Source organism: Rhipicephalus microplus, chromosome 3, assembly GCF_043290135.1.
Source record: "Rhipicephalus microplus isolate Deutch F79 chromosome 3, USDA_Rmic, whole genome shotgun sequence".
Lineage (NCBI taxonomy): Eukaryota > Metazoa > Arthropoda > Arachnida > Ixodida > Ixodidae > Rhipicephalus > Rhipicephalus microplus.
This window is the reverse complement of record NC_134702.1, coordinates 196,644,507-196,661,916: the sequence shown is the minus strand read 5'-3', so window position 1 is coordinate 196,661,916 and position 17,410 is coordinate 196,644,507.

Here is a 17,410-nt window from a genome sequence, read left to right as displayed (position 1 = left end):
ATTTCATTAACGACTAGTGTGAAATACTATCGCGATACTCTTGTATTGCGACACTGCCCAGATCTCCTATACACCATTGCCTGCTTCAATGAAGCTCACGGTGCAGAAAATCCGGCGACGAATCGAGACTTGGGGTAAACACCGATAGCACATGCTTCCTCGACCTAACTAGAAGGAGAGAGAGAGAACTGGACCTACCAGAGAAGCTTTTGTCAGACAATTTGAAACTTAATTCTGTACTATTTTTTTTGGGTCCCGACAGCCAAATGAATTCCAGATTTTGCAGGTGATGAGGAACAACTAATCGCAATAATCTTGGAGTTTGCGAGCCTATTGGAGCAGTTAGTGCTGAACACAATAAAAATAAATCTGTTATTATGGCCACAGAAGTTATTGATAAAGTAAGCTTACGTAGGGTGAAATTGACAGCTATTATTACAATCAAAATTATTTGTGTAATATCTGGAAGCATAACAGAAAACCACAAGCCTAGTTGTGTTGAAAAAAATTCCCACCCCAGCCTATTAATCACAATGCGAGGCATCAGTTGATAATCATAACCATCAAAGGAATCGCACTTATGTGATCCTGAAAAAGGCTATTCATCAGACTACTAGGTAGTAACTTCGCATCGTTAGGAAATATGTCGTCATATTCGACCAATTTCAAATATGGTAGTGTGGTTTGGAACCCGTATAAGAAATGTGACATCCACAAACTATAAGCAGTTCAAAAATGAGCTGTGCACTTTGTGTGCATAAGACATGACAGAGATTTTTCTCCAACCAATCTCCTTCCCCAGCTAGGCCTCATTACACTTGCGAAAGGTCGCCATATCAAATGCCCAAAGTTTCTGCACATTTTAATTAAATTCTTCTCGCTTCAGCACTCTCGAATCATATGGGAAATTTTCCAAATGTTTGTCTACTAGGAGTGACCATGCCCTTAACATTAGAACTTTTCTCACCTACGCCGATATGCTCAAATAACGCTATTTTCCTTCAACTATAGAAGCCTACAATTCGTTTCCTGAAAGCGTTCGTTCTCTACTCCTTCAAAATTTTTTTCACGCCTGTTTAGCAATGCGGATTTGTTGAAGTTATTTTTTTTCCCACTCCTGCTATAGCCCTACTAAGCCTTCAGTATGTGAAAATAAATAAACATTATAAGGCCAGTTCACTCAACCTGTCACCCATAATCTTAATATTGTTAAGCTTTACCTTAAATGCAGCCAATAGCTGCTGCCTAAAGATTGCCAGAAGGGTATGAAAGCGAGGCCATGTTACATTAAAAAATGGAGCTGGATCACTGATAAATATATTGTCTTCTCGTCTTACTAGCAATTCATATACTCTTAAGAATGCCTCAACTGTTAATATTTCAATCTAACATGCAAAGTAGGGATTAGAGATTCCTTGTATAGAACGAAGTTTTCTCAAAATTTGGTTAGCTCCAGGCACCAGTCGCTCGAGTGGAATTAACGTACGTAACTTCCAAGCTGGCTAGAAAAGAAGGCTGACTCAAACTTCATTGTAGGATGTGTGGTCTGTAACGCGCGTGTACTTCGTCACCATCAGTGTCATAATCAGCGTAATCAGTAGCTGGCTAATGCGATTAGCGAAGAAGCCTGGACCCCCTATAAGAAACTTCGTCCCTGCAAGTGCGTGTCTATTAGTTTGTTCACTTTCGCGCCCTAGGAATAGGAAAACGTATACAAACGCACCTTGCGTTGGTTCGTTGCAGATGGCCAGAAGCACTACAAGAAGAACTTGCATCTCACAAGCGCTTGGTTCTTGAAAATATGGGTCAACCATGGAATCATTTCACAAAGCGATGTAGTAAGTTTCTTGCTACGTCATAAAACTTCAAATTATGCTTGTACGTAAACACTCTTTGCAATGATTGAGCAGATTGTTAACTGTCGACTGTGTAAAAAGAAATTAGTTTTGCATCTTATTGAGCATGTCATCTAAACCACTGGTAGTGTAATATAACAAGGTTTACTTTAATGATATTAAAAAAACGTGGCTCGAAATCGGGTCATTTTTAGCGATTCGCAGGCTGCTCTAGCACCGCTGCAAATTGAAAAAACTCTTTTAAACGCTTTGCTATTATACTAAACCTGAATGAACACGCCAAAGCATGAAAAATGAACCACATTTTTGCGTTTCAATGAATTCCAGGTCACTGCATGTTCAGGAAACACTGCAGCGAATGCCGCGGCAAAGATGTCCCATAATAACGCAAATTTGTTCTGCCAATTTCGCACACTGAAATACGTCTGCTTCTGAGACAGATAACCTGTAGCGTCACCAAAGACAAATGGTTTGATGAGAGATTCAACAGTTCAGATTTATATTTAATAGACCCTTGCATAAAACTACCCATCCATTCAGAGTTAAGACAAAGTAGAAGATTTGAAACATTGGTCCGCCACCTACGGCTTGGTAAAGCATTTAGCAGCACTCCCTCCACATGGTAAAGCGTGCGCCTAGCACATAGTGCTCCTGCGGCCACCCTGACGAATGTGCACGTCACCTGCTTCTGGAGGGCCCGAAATATGAAACACAAAGTCAAGTATTACAAGGAACTTGCAGCTTTTAGATAGGAGGCCTTTCACAGGTTCATGGCCAACTACTAGGTTCATGGCCAACTGCACATCTTCAAAAAAGAGCACTTGTTGCCTTCGAGAAGTTTCTGAAAAATGAAATTGTGGAATTATTGACCTACCGTATGTGATCTTGTTTTAATGCAAAAGGAATTATGCAATATTTATATAGTGTGTTTCATATATGTAATCATCTATATTCATGTGAACTAACCTTGTATGTGGAAATTGTGTATATATGTATTTGTAGTGTGAACTGGCCTTGCATGAGGAAATTGTGTACATATGTATCTATTAGGCGAATATAAACTGTCATTAGAGGTGAACAGATTTTGTGTGTGGAATATCTGAACCTATTACTGTATGTGAACTAACCTGCTAAGTTTGGCTAATGTGTACTTTCACATTGTATGTTGCACGTTCTCACAATTAGTGCCCTTATTGTTAATCTTACAGGATTCTTTGCCTTAGGAGAGAAAAGGAGTAGGCGGTGCCACCATAATGGCACCAACCTCGCTTATTTTATCACTTAAATAAAAACAAAGATTTACCTAAAATTCAAAAGAGTGACTAATAAGGAACTAGCAAGCAATTGGCTGTGACCAAAATCTCCAACGTAAGCATAATAAGTTTTGTGAATTTCGCTTCAGAAGAAACAAGGCAACTTTGAACTCTTTTATGAGGTATAAAATTGGTTTAGCCTCTATGAAAAAGACGGTATTTCAGGATTTCTAATCAGCTCATACTACAACTAAAATGTATCAAAAATCTGCACATCCTTTGCTACTTAAAGCAATGATTTAAGCGTACCAATAGAGTTTTCTACTTTGCTTAGCGAAACCTTAAGTAATACGACAGGCCTTTGTACGATAATACGAGTTACTCGTGCATACGATTACGCAATTTTTGCAGTTAGTGAAGCTTTCACTCATACAGGCGGAAAAACTGCTTTGAAAATTTGGTAATTTCGGACCATTGTTATATCCGCACTATTTGATCACGTGCTAGCTCGCGCAACTAGGAATTTTTTTACATAAAAGGCACTACTGGGATCAGTTGTGCTAGAAACTAGGGCTTTGTTTCGCTTTCAGTCGTTGTTAGGTGACATTATAATGCTCGAATGATCAATCTGTAACTGGGTAAAGTGCCTAAAGATCAAAGCTTCAGGAACCTGTGACCCGTGTGAATGATGTTATCTCCCAACGTTCGGTATTAGACTGTCATAAGAAAAACATACGAAAGAGTGAGTGGCTTCAATCTCATTAGCATGTACTACGCTCACTTAGTCTAAGCAAGTCACTGCAATGTGTTAACTCTATGCCTATATATGCCCTAAAATAAACAAAATTATGCAAACTTCTTTACAAATGCGCTTAGCGTAATATAAAAAAGACAATACGATGTGTAGAACACAAAAAATGTTAGCATCCCTCTTGTTTCCGAAAGTGAGCCAGTGCACAACAAAGCAATATGAAAATCTCTGTTAAATTATTCTATTTTGCAATTCATGTCAACAAAATGAAACTGCCGCTTTTAACTGCCAATTATCATGATCGCCAACGGCTTACAAAGCTAAGCTGTGGGCTCATATTAGTTCCGCTGTTCGGTATTCAGCCAAAGCGTTGCAAGTACACTGCATATTCTACTGGAAATATTTGCAAGCAAAATTTTACCGGAGGCACTTTTTTGTACGCAATAGTGAAACTTGCCCTGTCATCAACAGAGAACCTAATCCCACTATCGGAAAACTTGTTTTAATACGTAGTGAATGACCTAAATATCCAACTCAATGGTATTTTGACCAGTGTCACACCTGAAAGCTCATCAAAGCATGAAGAAGATATACTAACAATCGCTTTTTTCTAGCCTTATTAGCTTAGCTTTGTTTTACTAAAGAAAAAGGTTTAGTGGCGTCAGTTACAACTGATTTGAGTGCACTGATAACAAAATTTCATTTCGCCTGTTTCAGAATCAGCTCAATGAAACAAAAGAACAGCCACTCCTAGAAAACGGTGCTGCAAAGCTGGGCAAACTCAGTGAGAGCAGCGTGTGAAATTCTGGAAAAGAAACAAATATTCTGTACATATATGTTGACTGTCCTTGATTCGAAACCACTGATATGTTTTGAGAAATAAATAACCATGAATTCACGTTACCTATGTTATAGGAAGACGATGTGCTGATTTACTTGTTTATTTTTTACTTGAATCATATACCTTACAAGCAGCCGTAGCCCGAAGCCATAGCAGGTGGTCATTCATGTAGTGATATATTATCAAAGCGCATAATAAGCAGAATACTTGAGTAGCATAGTTCGGGCAACAGGCGTACTTGCGCGACACCAATAGGCAAACAAAAAACGCACTCAACACTAACTGTAATGGCTACTGGCTGCCCTGACTGACATTCAAACAATTCAAATTCACATTAGGTGCATGCATATAGGGTGAACGAAAGGATCCCTTCTGCTGTAGCTCAGTAAGCTGAGAATCGAAAGCGTTAGTCGCAGGTCACAGTTCAGTCTCTGCCAGCGGCAAGTCATCTTTTCATGAACTTTTCTTTCTTCATATTTAAGTCTTTGTTACTTCAAATAACGCGCTCTATACTTTCCTTGAGATGACTTTTTGATAGTCTTTATAAAACTTATGCTTTGAATGATAAGAGGCATCCAAATGTTGGACATACATGACAAAACGCTCAGTGTATTAGAACGTAACGTGCACAATAGCACAATTCGCAGTCGTCTTGACAGTGTCCTATTAAGACGATTTCAGCAAACGTTGTACTATTCTCCCTCTAAAAGTCGAATAGTTTCGTGTGTTGACCCCGCTCAAAGTTGTCTATTCCACGCTTGTGCATAACTTGCAGGTAGGTTTTCAGTCCTTTCATATATCGATGCGTGAGCGGCAGGTTTTGCTTATTTTACGGAGCTAGGTGTCTAAAAAGGAAGGCGCCAGCGGGTTTGACGTAATTATCGGAAAATTTTTTCTTAGTCAAAGAAACTGAACAGGAGGAAAAGATGAGTGAAATCGGACAACACACATGAACACAGGACGGCTGCGCGAGTGCTCGTACAGTCGTCTTCTCTATACTCGCGTGTTGTTCATTTGCCCTCAAATATATTCTAAAAAGAACCAACGCACGCAACAAAGCATTTTATCAAGAGGAGGAGAAGGGTAAAAAATGAAATGCAGGGAAGCCAACTTGAGACGCGTCCTGCTTACTACCTTGCACAGAGAGAAGTGGTGAAAGGATTAAAAGAGAACAAAGAGAGGAGAGGTAAAAGAGCACTGTGTGGGTACATGCGCGACTGTCTATTGCAAACTTATTGCCGCGTGGTCACTAAGTACGGTCACATATAAAAACCTAGCAATGATCCCGTCACTTTGTTGGCCTGCGATGCATAGAGCCATGACCCCTGTGTCTTCTCTCCAGAAGAACGTCTACTATCTAGTTTCTTTAACCTTCCGCGTAACACGCTGTGTTCGCTCGCAAAAAATCTCAGGGCCACAGTAAATGTCCTGTTGTTTCCTAACTATTGCATAAGTTACATCTGAAGGTCTCTCTCTCCCCCAATCCCAGTGTAGTGTAGCATACCGGATACTAGCATCTGGTTAACCTCCCTGCCCCTTTTTCTTGTTTTTCTCTTTCTGGAGGTCTCTGCCATTCTGAAGCAAAAGTAATGCCACTTCATGAAAGCGCCTCATAACCACAGGAAGAACAGTAAAATTGGCTCCCGGTGGGGCAGGTCTGATAGAACTTGAAACTTTCTCGAGATGCGCATGCGCAATCAGAATGCTTGTTTGTCCTATTGAATGTGCATATCCAAATAGCAAAATACTTTCCAGTTGAAGGAGACCCTTCATTGGAAACATACTAGCTGTAAACAGTTGTTCTTGACCTGGTAGAAACCAGTTATTTCAACTGGCTGAACAGCTGAAGACCAGTTTTCTTCAACTGGTTAACAATATGAAGTGCCATGTGCAAGTTCTGTGAAGTCGGCAATGACTGAGGTCGTAAAAAGTTCTAGTATTTTTATCAAAAATCATAAAACACCCTATATATACCACTGTATCTACTACAAACGTTTACTTCCATTGAACATCTTGATGGCGCAAGCGGCCACTGCAGCTTGTTCTTTCGAGAACACAGTGAAAAAACCACTGAGCTAGCGTTTGTTTAGTACTAACAACCCTTCCAAAAACGCTGCATTCGAAGTGATAAAGTAAGGTCAAAATAAACTTCAAAAATATTTTCTCAGTACAAAATTTTGAATTCTTTTCTGACGAAAGCAATATTTGTGTACTTTATATTTTGTACATGCACTCACAATGTACATGCACTCACAAAGCAAGCGCTGTGTGCACTCAAAATGTACATGCACTCACAATGCAAGCGCTGTGGCAAGTGCCATCAGCACCGTCATAACTATTGAACCACGCACCACCGCAGCGGACACAAGTCACAAGCTTCACCAGTGTGTTTTATATCCGGCGTCTTCGCAGTAATCAAAAATCCATTGATTCAGCCCTATTTTTTTACAATCAAGGCAAGTATATTGCTTTTAAACTACCTTAACCGTTCTAATATTAGCACCTTTTGCACATTTTGTTCGTTACCCTAACTAGTGTTGGCTCGCGACTGCAGTGGGCACGGTGCGCGGGCGCAGCCAGCAAGAAGTTTGAAAGCTACTGTACATGGTAAGTCTTGTTACATCGATAACACTTTATTATTCATGCAAAGGTAACCACACTCATACGCGAAATTCGAATGACGCACTTCGAATCGCACTGTCGACGTTGGCATTCATGACTGCTTAGGACGAATGCTCACGTGTGGACTATCTCGAACTACCCGATCTGAAAAGTGCCAGAGCGTGCAGTTACAGCGTATAAGACATGTGTCTTAACCGCTTTACTAGAGCATTGTAGCTTATTTTTCTCTCTCTTTTATCATATTTTTGTTTCATGCGGCCTGCCTGTATGGTTACTGATCCAACGCGAAACAAAGAAAAAACTCTGAGCAACAAGAATATATCAGCGACCTCCTTTCCAGAAGCTGCAGCAGAACAGGCGGTAGTTTGACTACAAATACCCTGACTAGCGGAAACTGGGAGTTGTACTACGAAGGTGACTATGTATGAGACATTTTCGCCCATTTATTGTTGTCTAATAAATGTTCTTCGTGTTGAGCACCAGTTTGCTTTAATCGGATGACCATTTGCACTCAGCTGGTTACTCAGTTAGGAACCAGTATATTTCAACTGGCTGACCAGTTCAACACCAAGTACCTTTAATCTAATGACCACAGCTATTGAATTGCTTAACCAATTCAATACCACGTACCGTCGACTGGCCTTCTAGTTGGACACCAATTCTTTCCAACTGGCAAGCCATTTAAACGCCAGCTAGCTTCAGTTTGATGACTACAGCTATTCAAATCAGTTTACCAACTGAGCGCTACCAAGTTTCAACTGGTGGACCACTTAGGTATAACTATATTACCAGTTGCACACCAGTTCACTGTAACTGGTTAGCCATTTGGGCACCAGTTAGCTTCAATTGGATGACCAATTGGTCTTCCGCCTCCATCAATTGTTCAGCTAATTAGCCTCGAGTTCTGTCTGAATGGTTATAACCAATTGCATCTGAACTGGTTCACCCATTAGACATAAGTGTTATGTTTCCAATCGGTGGCAAAACTTTAATGGTTTCAAAACCAATTGATGTCAATTGATATTTTTTCAATAAGACGACTTGAGTTTTTTTGACTGGGCTCTAAATTTATTGACTAGTTGTTCAAGCTATCTTCGTTCTTAACACTGATTGCTAGCTCTAAAGGAATGCGTTAGGGTCACACAAAACAGCTCATTTTTGAGGCCGGGATTCCGCAATACAAAGTATACAGCACGTAAGGCGGCAAGCTTCGCTGCCGTTCATATTGTGCTGTGGGGCACATTGAACTTAATAGTCACTTGGCACGCAAGGATATTAACAGCGCCTCTGCAGTTGTTAGCCGAGATGGGCCTATTGGTGTGAATGTTGGTGCTTTGGCCATATTCTTTATTGAGTTGCAATCATGTCACCGGTCGCAGGACCAATGGTGGTTGACTACTCTTGCTCACAACTCCCCGAATAGTGAGGGGCATTTGTGGTTACTGTAAGCACGGAGGCGACATTGGTTTTTCCCACTGCAGTGGACGCCAACGATTCTGTAGCAGGGTGAGTCACGGGCGTACTTGTCTAATGCACACGCTAGGGTGTTTTTTTTTTTTTTTGCGGCATGACTGGGAAGAGCAGAGCACAAGCAGAGAGCCGTACCATTAAAAATTGTAGAAGAGAACGGTTGATCACATTAGGTGGTTCGAATACAATAGCGCCAATTCCTCCATTGTCGGTGAACTTCGCATGGACACCATATTCTTTCTCATTTTGCTCATCACTCTTCGTTAGCCTGATGGCTCTCTGTGGTTCCGAATTCCCTACTAGCTCAGTTAATGTCTTCCAGGCGGCACCCGCATGCTGGAGCGTCCGATTTTTCACTGCTGCTGTCGGTTTTTTTTATATCTCGTTTCATAAGAGGACTAGTTTGAACCCCGTTTGATTCCAAACAGGGACTGTTACCTGGTAACGTAAATAAAGGTCTCACACTTCACTGGAAAGTGGAACTTGAGGCTAACGAGAGCTAATATAAGTGCCTCTTTCGAAAGTAGGCCTTTACTGGCATTTCTAGGCATTCAGACACAAACGGCTAAATTGGTAATTTTTAGAGAATATAAAACACTTCAAAAGCCCTTTTAACATTTGATTCACTACGATTAAACTTCTGTAGGGCGGAGCTTTTAAAAATAAAACATCAGTGCAAACCAGGAGGGACCACAAAAAATAGAGGAAAGAAGCACTGGCGCTGACCACCAAATGCTCCACTTCTCTCGCACCAACGCTCATAAGTGCCTTAATCTCATAAACATGCGTGCAGTGTCAATAAAGTATGTATTGCATACCTAAGAACGGAGATATCTTACGAGCTTTTCGAACTAAACGGTAAATGCTTGAGGCTCTTGTACTGAGACTCAGACACAAGTTGAAAAATACCACCTGGTTGAACTTTCCTGTGCTCTCCACTACGGCGTCTCTCGTAATATTATTGGTTTGGGGACGGTATCCTCTTATAATTTGAGACATGTAACAAAACTATTACAGGCGTACATTTCTATTTCGAGAATAGAAGGGTGCAGAGATGCACAAAGGTACAAACATCTCTCGTTTTATTTATGTGATACACTTCCGAAGCAAGCCTCCTGCGTTTCTTCTATTTTTCGTAAAGAATCAAGGTCTTACGAAATCGCTGAGCGTAGCTGCAGCAGAATAAACTATAAGTAATAAGATGTGCTCGTTTGTAATACTTTCCTTTATTTTGGGGCATGTTCTTAATGTCCTACGCTTATGTACTACCCACTTTGCCCGAGGTAGGTCTCGTCACAAGACAGGTGCTGTAAGGAATGTAGCACACACCGTGCTTTATCAGGGGCCCATGATTTTTAACAGTTCACATGTGGGAGCGCAACTTGGCTAGATTGTTGGGCGCGAAAACGCAAACGAGACATCGTGCCTGCTAGCAACTCTGTTGAGTTTACGGGCAACTTTGTAAAGGTGAAGTTGCACGATGAGGCATGAAGTGTTCACGTTCGCTCATTACTAACTTATTGGCTTTTCCTTTTGGGGACAAAGCTTTTTACGGTCGAGGTTTGTCTGTTGGTGTCAGCGTTGTTGTGCGCCGTAGCCACCGCTGACGATGACGATGATGCATAAAAGTGTGAAAAACGCACGCGTTCCATACCACACATTTTCTTTCTACCATGACGACACAGCACATTCAAGGTACCCCCATACGACTTGACAATGAGGACATTGCGGCTGACAACGAAGATTATCACAATGACGATCGCAGACAACGACTGGCTTATGCCGCTGTTGACGACTCAGCATGCTCTGTGTTCCATATCGCATACATGCGAAAACAAACACAAGGAGACGTGCCCCAGACCTAATGTTTGCCAACTTCAGAACAGATCTCATACCACAAAACACCCATATTTAAGGCATAACGCTAACAACAAACACTCTAATAACTGTACACACCTTAGCACTCATTTACATGCGTGAGTGGTCAATGTCTGTCAATGGTGGTCAATGTCTGTCAATGTCACTAATGATGCACGGTAACATCAAACGAACCTACTGATTTGCTAACTCATAATCATACACTTCGTGGTAATGCTGTGAGTTCTTTTTTGTCAGGGATTTGGTAACAACTGTTAGCAGCGACATAAAGCAACCTAGAGCGGAACGTCTGACTGTACTTTACGCACAACTTTTGGGTGCCTTTTCTGTTCTGTTCAACTGTATTGCTGTGGAGAGGTTGAGGTGCATATTGCCTCGGCTACTCCATATCACAAAGTTCTGCAGCGAAAAAAAGAATAATAAAGAACGGTACCCAAAAATTAACAGAACAGAAAAAAACATAACTGTAAACTGAAACTAGTTCAAATATCATGCCAATACACAGTTTTCTTGGAGCAGTTCACACAGTCATAAACTGTTTACACGCCCACCTTCCTTTTCTACCGTAAGAATATGCATAAACACATTTTATATATATCCATCTCTGGCTGTCTATCATAGGCACTTGTTTAGTCCATTCTCCACTAAAAAGTCTAAAAAATATTATTCCCTTTTTCTGGAGATGCATCTCAGGCCATGGTCCAAGTAGTTTCTTTATTGCGAGGAGCCTTCTGTCCAAACTTGCTAATTTGTTCCTTATTTTTCTCTTTCATTCGCGTAATTAACGCACTCAAAAGAATATGGCGAACATTTTCTTCTGCATGACCACAATGACATTCCGGTGAGTTGGATCAATGTATCTTTTGCAGGAAGCTGTTTGTGTATGCTACTTCCAATCAAAGTCGGTGGATTAATGTCTCTAGGTGTCGTGGGAGGTCTGCTGCTGTGGAAAATGTTCTGCGTCAATCAACCTCATAAAGTGCGGTTTTCAATAATTTAGGGCTCTCAAACCACTTCTTCATTGAACAATGGTTAGCTCCTCGCGTCATAAAATGTCGAATATCCGCCCCAGACATAGGGATTGCGCAACCCGTCCTTTCTTCAATGCTTTCTTCGCGAGGCTGTCAGTTTCTTCATTTCCCTTTATTCCAATGTGGCTGGGTATCCATTGGAGTACGATGTTGTGGCACTGCGATAAGGCATATTCCACAGTTTCTTCAATACATCGTGCTATTTTACCATTTTTGTATACTGATCTCACATTTTTGATTAGCTGAAGAGCAGGTTTGCTATCCATGCATATCACCCACTTTTGTAGCTCACGATTCTCACAGATAAGCTTAACTGCTTCAAAGATAGCCACCAAATCTGCTGTCGTCGACGAAAATTTGTGCGATAATTTGTACACTCTGTTTTTCTAAATTTCAGGTGTAAAGACCGCACAGGCTGACGCTTCTTTAGTGCATGATCCGTCTGTATATATCTTCATTTTTTCATTATGCTATAGATGAAGCTAACGATGTACCATCTCTGCCGCTACTAGAGGGGCCATGTCTGATTTCTTCTCTACGCCGTCTATTTCACGGATAACGTTCAGAAGTGGCAGCGTCCAAGGTGGTTTTGAAGGTTTCCATCGTTTAAATTATGGTACTACTGCTTGAAATGATGATACACTATTCTGTACTCTCGCTGCCGTCCTCTGTGCTAGTGCACCAGATAAAGAATGATTTTCATGTTGCGTTATTATTCTAAATAAATTTCGAGATGTTTCTTTAGTTCGGAGTACTGCCAAAGGTGGCTGTCAAACCTCTGCATACACTAAAGCACTGAACGTTGGCCGTGGCAACACCACACATACCCTGAAGCTCCTTGCCAGTAACAGGTGAAATCTCCTTTCGGTGGAGGCTGGAAGTTCATGCAGAAGAGGCAGTGAGTAACTTACGATTGGGCGCATCCAGGCAGCATGTAAGGCTAATAATGACTCTGTAGTACCATCCTATTTGGCCCCGCAGAGAAGGCGGAGGATTCGAATGGCCCGATTCACTCTTTGTTCAAAGGACTGAAAATGAGGCGACCACGTTAATCTAAGGTCTAAAATTACTCCCAAGAATTTATGAGTTTTAACCATTTTATTAGGCGGGTTTTCCAGAATATTCTGAAAATCTCCAGGTCTTTTCAATATATATGGTACTATGGCTGTTTTAGCCAGACTCAGTGCCATACCCTTTTTCTTAGAAAATGGTCTACATAATCCAATTCTTTCTGTAAAGTTTGTTTTACATGCAAAAACGATGAACCAGACGTCCATATACTTATATCACCAGCATGTAGTGAACATCTGATGTTAGGTGGAAGATAATACGGGAGCTGCGCCATGACTGCATTGAAGAGACTAGGGCTTAGCACGCTGCCCTGTGGCACTCCTTGAATGACGACATGTTCTGACGTTGGGCCCCCTGCGTTACTACAAAAATTTTCCGGTGCTTCAGGGAGTCAGCAATCCAACGCTGTATCTTGCCCTTGCCCTTGAATACCAGGCCTTCCAGAACGTGAACGTGACTCACTGTGGCGTACGCTCGATGAACATCAAGGAATACAGCGACAGTGACGTTTCCAAGCGTTCGTTAGTTTTTCACATCTGTCATCAAATCCAGAATGCAGTGTATTTTGCATCTACCTCTTCTGGAGCCGGTTATGCTTTCTGGTAGTAGTTTGTCATGTCTTGCCACCATAAAATTTCTTCATTGATCATTTTTTTACAACTTTTGAAAAACAACTCGTCAAACTAACCGGCCTAAACGAGTCCAACTGCATAGGGCTCTTCCCTGGCTTTAGCAACGGTACTACTTTGATATCTTCCAACCTTCCGGAACTTTTTTTGAAAATGTTTACTATAGATGTCCTTTCTCGCAAAAATTCCTTTCTCGCACAAATTAGCAAGTGCAGCATATGTAACTCCATCTGTTCCAGGTGAACCTGTTCGTTTTACTGAAGATAGCACTATTTGGAGCTCCTCTGGTGTGAAGCTGTCATCCAGATCAGATGAACTGACCGCAGAGAACTTTGTTACAACCGCCGAAGCTGAATTTGCTGAGGATTTATATTCGCTAGTTTGGACGGTCTCTCCATTTCTCAGTATAAGATCGCAAAATTCTTTGGCAATCACACGATCGCTAACTGCTCGAGACAGCACTAGAGCCTGCAGTGGTCTCGAGTGGACTACTGGCTGTCGGAGGGCGCGTACCATGTTCCACAGTTGAGGCACCGAGGTAAATAGAGAAAGTGAGGCCCATAAATCTTGCCACCTTTTATTTGAAAGCTTCTGCAGTTAATTATGCATTGCAGATTGTACTTTCCGTGCAGCCTTGAAATTTTCTAAATCACCCGACCTGCAATATCTTCTTTCCGATCGGCGTCGTATTGCCCGAAGCCTCCCATACTCAGCGTCAACAACCGAATACCCATCTGGAATGAGTACTGCACGAGTTGCTTTTGTTAGAAAATGTTTTATCTTCGGTGCATAGGTTTCTGCGTCAAAAAAGTTTCAAGATTTTGTCTCCGTAGTTCTGGAAAGATTGCCCAATTTGTAATTCTTGTTGTGCGGTTATTTCTTGTTTTCTTCAACTTTGGATGATATATGAATACTGACAAGTGGTCACTTCTTCTTGTATCAGTGTCTGTAGTCCAGTCTGCTCCAGCCGCTAATTCAGAGGAGCACACAGTGATGTCTGGTACGCTGCAGTAGTTATGTCCCTGTAGAAACGTCGGAGAACTATCATTTAGTATAGCGTAACCATGGTCTTCGCATATATTTACTATAGATGATCGCCTTACACTACAACGCTCACTACCCCACAATTCATGGTGCATGTTAAAATCGCCATATATAATTATGGGTTCGAAATCAGATCTACACACTGCAGCCACCTCTGCGTATGAAACGTTTGCTTGAGAGGCACGTATACACTAACTACCTTTACAGTAATGTTACCAAACTTCACGTTGCATCTAACAAATTCCGGCGCATCTGTTTTTGAAGTAGCCACAAGTGTCGATAGAATATCGCGTCTCACACACAACATTCCGGCTTTTTGCAGCAAGACGTTCTGCTTGGTACACCACATAATGGGACAAGCCAAAGTTAGTGAATACTCTTGTTTCAGAAACACACAAAATCGGAAACCCGTACTGAGCGACGAATTTACGAAAGTCTCCACTCTTATTCTGCAAACCATTGCAGTTCCACTGGAATATTGCAATTTTTTCACCAGTTAGATAGTCCGGTAGCCATGGTTACTACAAGATAAGATGCTCAACAAGTAGCAGCAGTTTCACTTCTGGTAAAGAGCCTGCTTGTGGAAGGGATCGTATATATGCTTTAAGAGCCGCAGAGATTATTGGCAAAATGACTTGCTCTTTTCCAGCTGTCGCCACCAAGATCACATTTCTTCAAGAACTTTTCCTCATCAAGCTGCTGTGACTTCTTTGCCAACGCGATGTTTTGGTGCTGAGCGCCTAAGTACTCCCGAGTAAGAGTCGTGGCGCCTCTGTTTTGCATTTATTTGTGCCGCAGGAACATCTTCTACTATATCCGCATGGGGTGCTTGACCTCTTTATATCTTATGGTACCCTTTTACGATTCTCTCTGCTTGAGCAGCCGGTGCCAAACGATTGCGAGAGCAGCCTGAAAACGACGCCGGATATGGTCCAGCACAGTTGGCACACTTACGTTGACGCTTCGAGATGCATTCTTTGTAATCATGTGCACCCACACATGCCTTGCATCTCTTGGTTCCTCAGCAGATCTTAGCTTTATGCCCATATCTTTGGGAGCTGTAGCACCTTACAGCCGGCTCAATGTATTCCTCAACAGTGTGAACGGTAAAGCCGAGAGCAACTTTTCTTGGCAATGGCATGCCATGTCTAAACTGGAGTTTTACATTACGCATGGGCTGCATTGCGGCAATTCCATCTTTATTTCTTGCTCATCTCTTTTGTCGTGTGACTGAGATTATTCCAACATCTTTAAGATATTCCAGTTGGTCATATTCACTGAATTCAAGTGGAGCATCTCTCATTTTTGCTAGGGTCTTCATTTAGGACTGAGGTATCATCACATGTACAGGCAATCCAGTCAGACTCTTTATCAGCACCAACTTGTTTGCCGAGTACAAAGACCGTACTCCAACACAAATACTTTTGTCTGTGTTGATTCTTGATCATGTCACTTTCTCATTGATAGCAGAAATTATCTTAGATGTCATGCGTTTTGGATTCACCTTCCAGAAGGAGTCCTCGGCAGCGATTGGCCTGAACACCACTGGTATCTCCGTAGCTCGGTTCTTGTAATGGGTGACCACCGTGTAAGCTCCCTCGTCTTCCTTGGGGGATTGTGTATCCATCTGTGTCATTTCATTAAGGAAGTACATCGATGTGGCGTCGTCGTTTCAACCTCTTCTCCCTCCTCTGTACGCCTCTTCTTACACTGCGAGGCTTCGCTGTTCTCTGTAAGGGACGTCGATATCGTTGCTGAGCCTGCAGCAACTTGAAGTCGAGCGCGATGAATAAGTGGTGCTCCGCTTGGCGCTAGCGGCATCTCGTTGTTCCCCATACCCGGGCTTTGCCAGTATGTGGCACGGGCCCGCTAAGGGGCAATTCTGATCGCGATGTGTAGTGAAACTCCGACTCACCGATGTTTAGCTGCCACTCTGGAGACAGTCCACCCACCGCACACACCGTGAAAAAATCCCGAACTCAATTTATTAACTGCATTAGGAGAGCGAAATGAAGCTACGGCCTCCTTCCATTCACTTCTTTCTCCGTTTCTATACATGACGGCACGAGCACTCTTTTTTAACAACCATTGAAGGGGCTGAATGGAAGTACTCAAGCTAATTTTGTAAGCACGAACAATGGGCGAGACACTCTTTACCATTACTTACTTAGAGCCTAGGCTCCATAATTCACAAAACACACCTCATCAACAGAAACAAGCCCTTTTGGATGCGATGCGTCTTATGGTGGAGTTCATAAGGTTTGTGGCGTGACCATCTTACTGCGTATACGCTTCTTCTCACCCTCTCATTACTCACAACACCTGGCGCGGACAGCGCCTGCTAGCATACGCTCGCTCCCCACTCTCTTCCCGCGGCGTATCCACTCATTTTCCCTGCAGGCGCTCAGACCTATATCACGTCATGTATGGGGAAGCTTTTCGAACGGGTCGTTCACACCCGACTTCAGAATTTCATAGAGGACAGGGAGCTAATTCCGGCTACCAAGCTGGGCTTCCACAGTGGCCTCTCATCACAGGACTATTTCCACCTGATACAAGAAGAGGTCCTCGAAGGCGTTCCCAAAGTAGGAGAGCCTTTGTTGCTTGCTCTTGACTTAAAGGGAGCTTTTAACAATATCTCTCATGAAGCTATACTCTCAGAGCTAAACATAATAGGTTGACGGAAAAAGATATATAACTATATAAATGATTTTCTCACTGATCGGGAAGCCATGATTGCTATCTCAGGTATTAGGTCTGAGCCATTCCGAATGCAACACAAGGGAACGCGGGAACGCCTCAAAGAGCCATAATATCTCCTCTCTTCTTTAATATCGCCATGCGTTGACTCACTTGGGCTTTAGACTGTGTATCACAGCTAGATTATACCCTCTACGCGGACGACATTTCTCTGTGGGCCACACGGGGGTCCCTGGCCAGCAAGGAGCAGACTCTGCAAGAGTC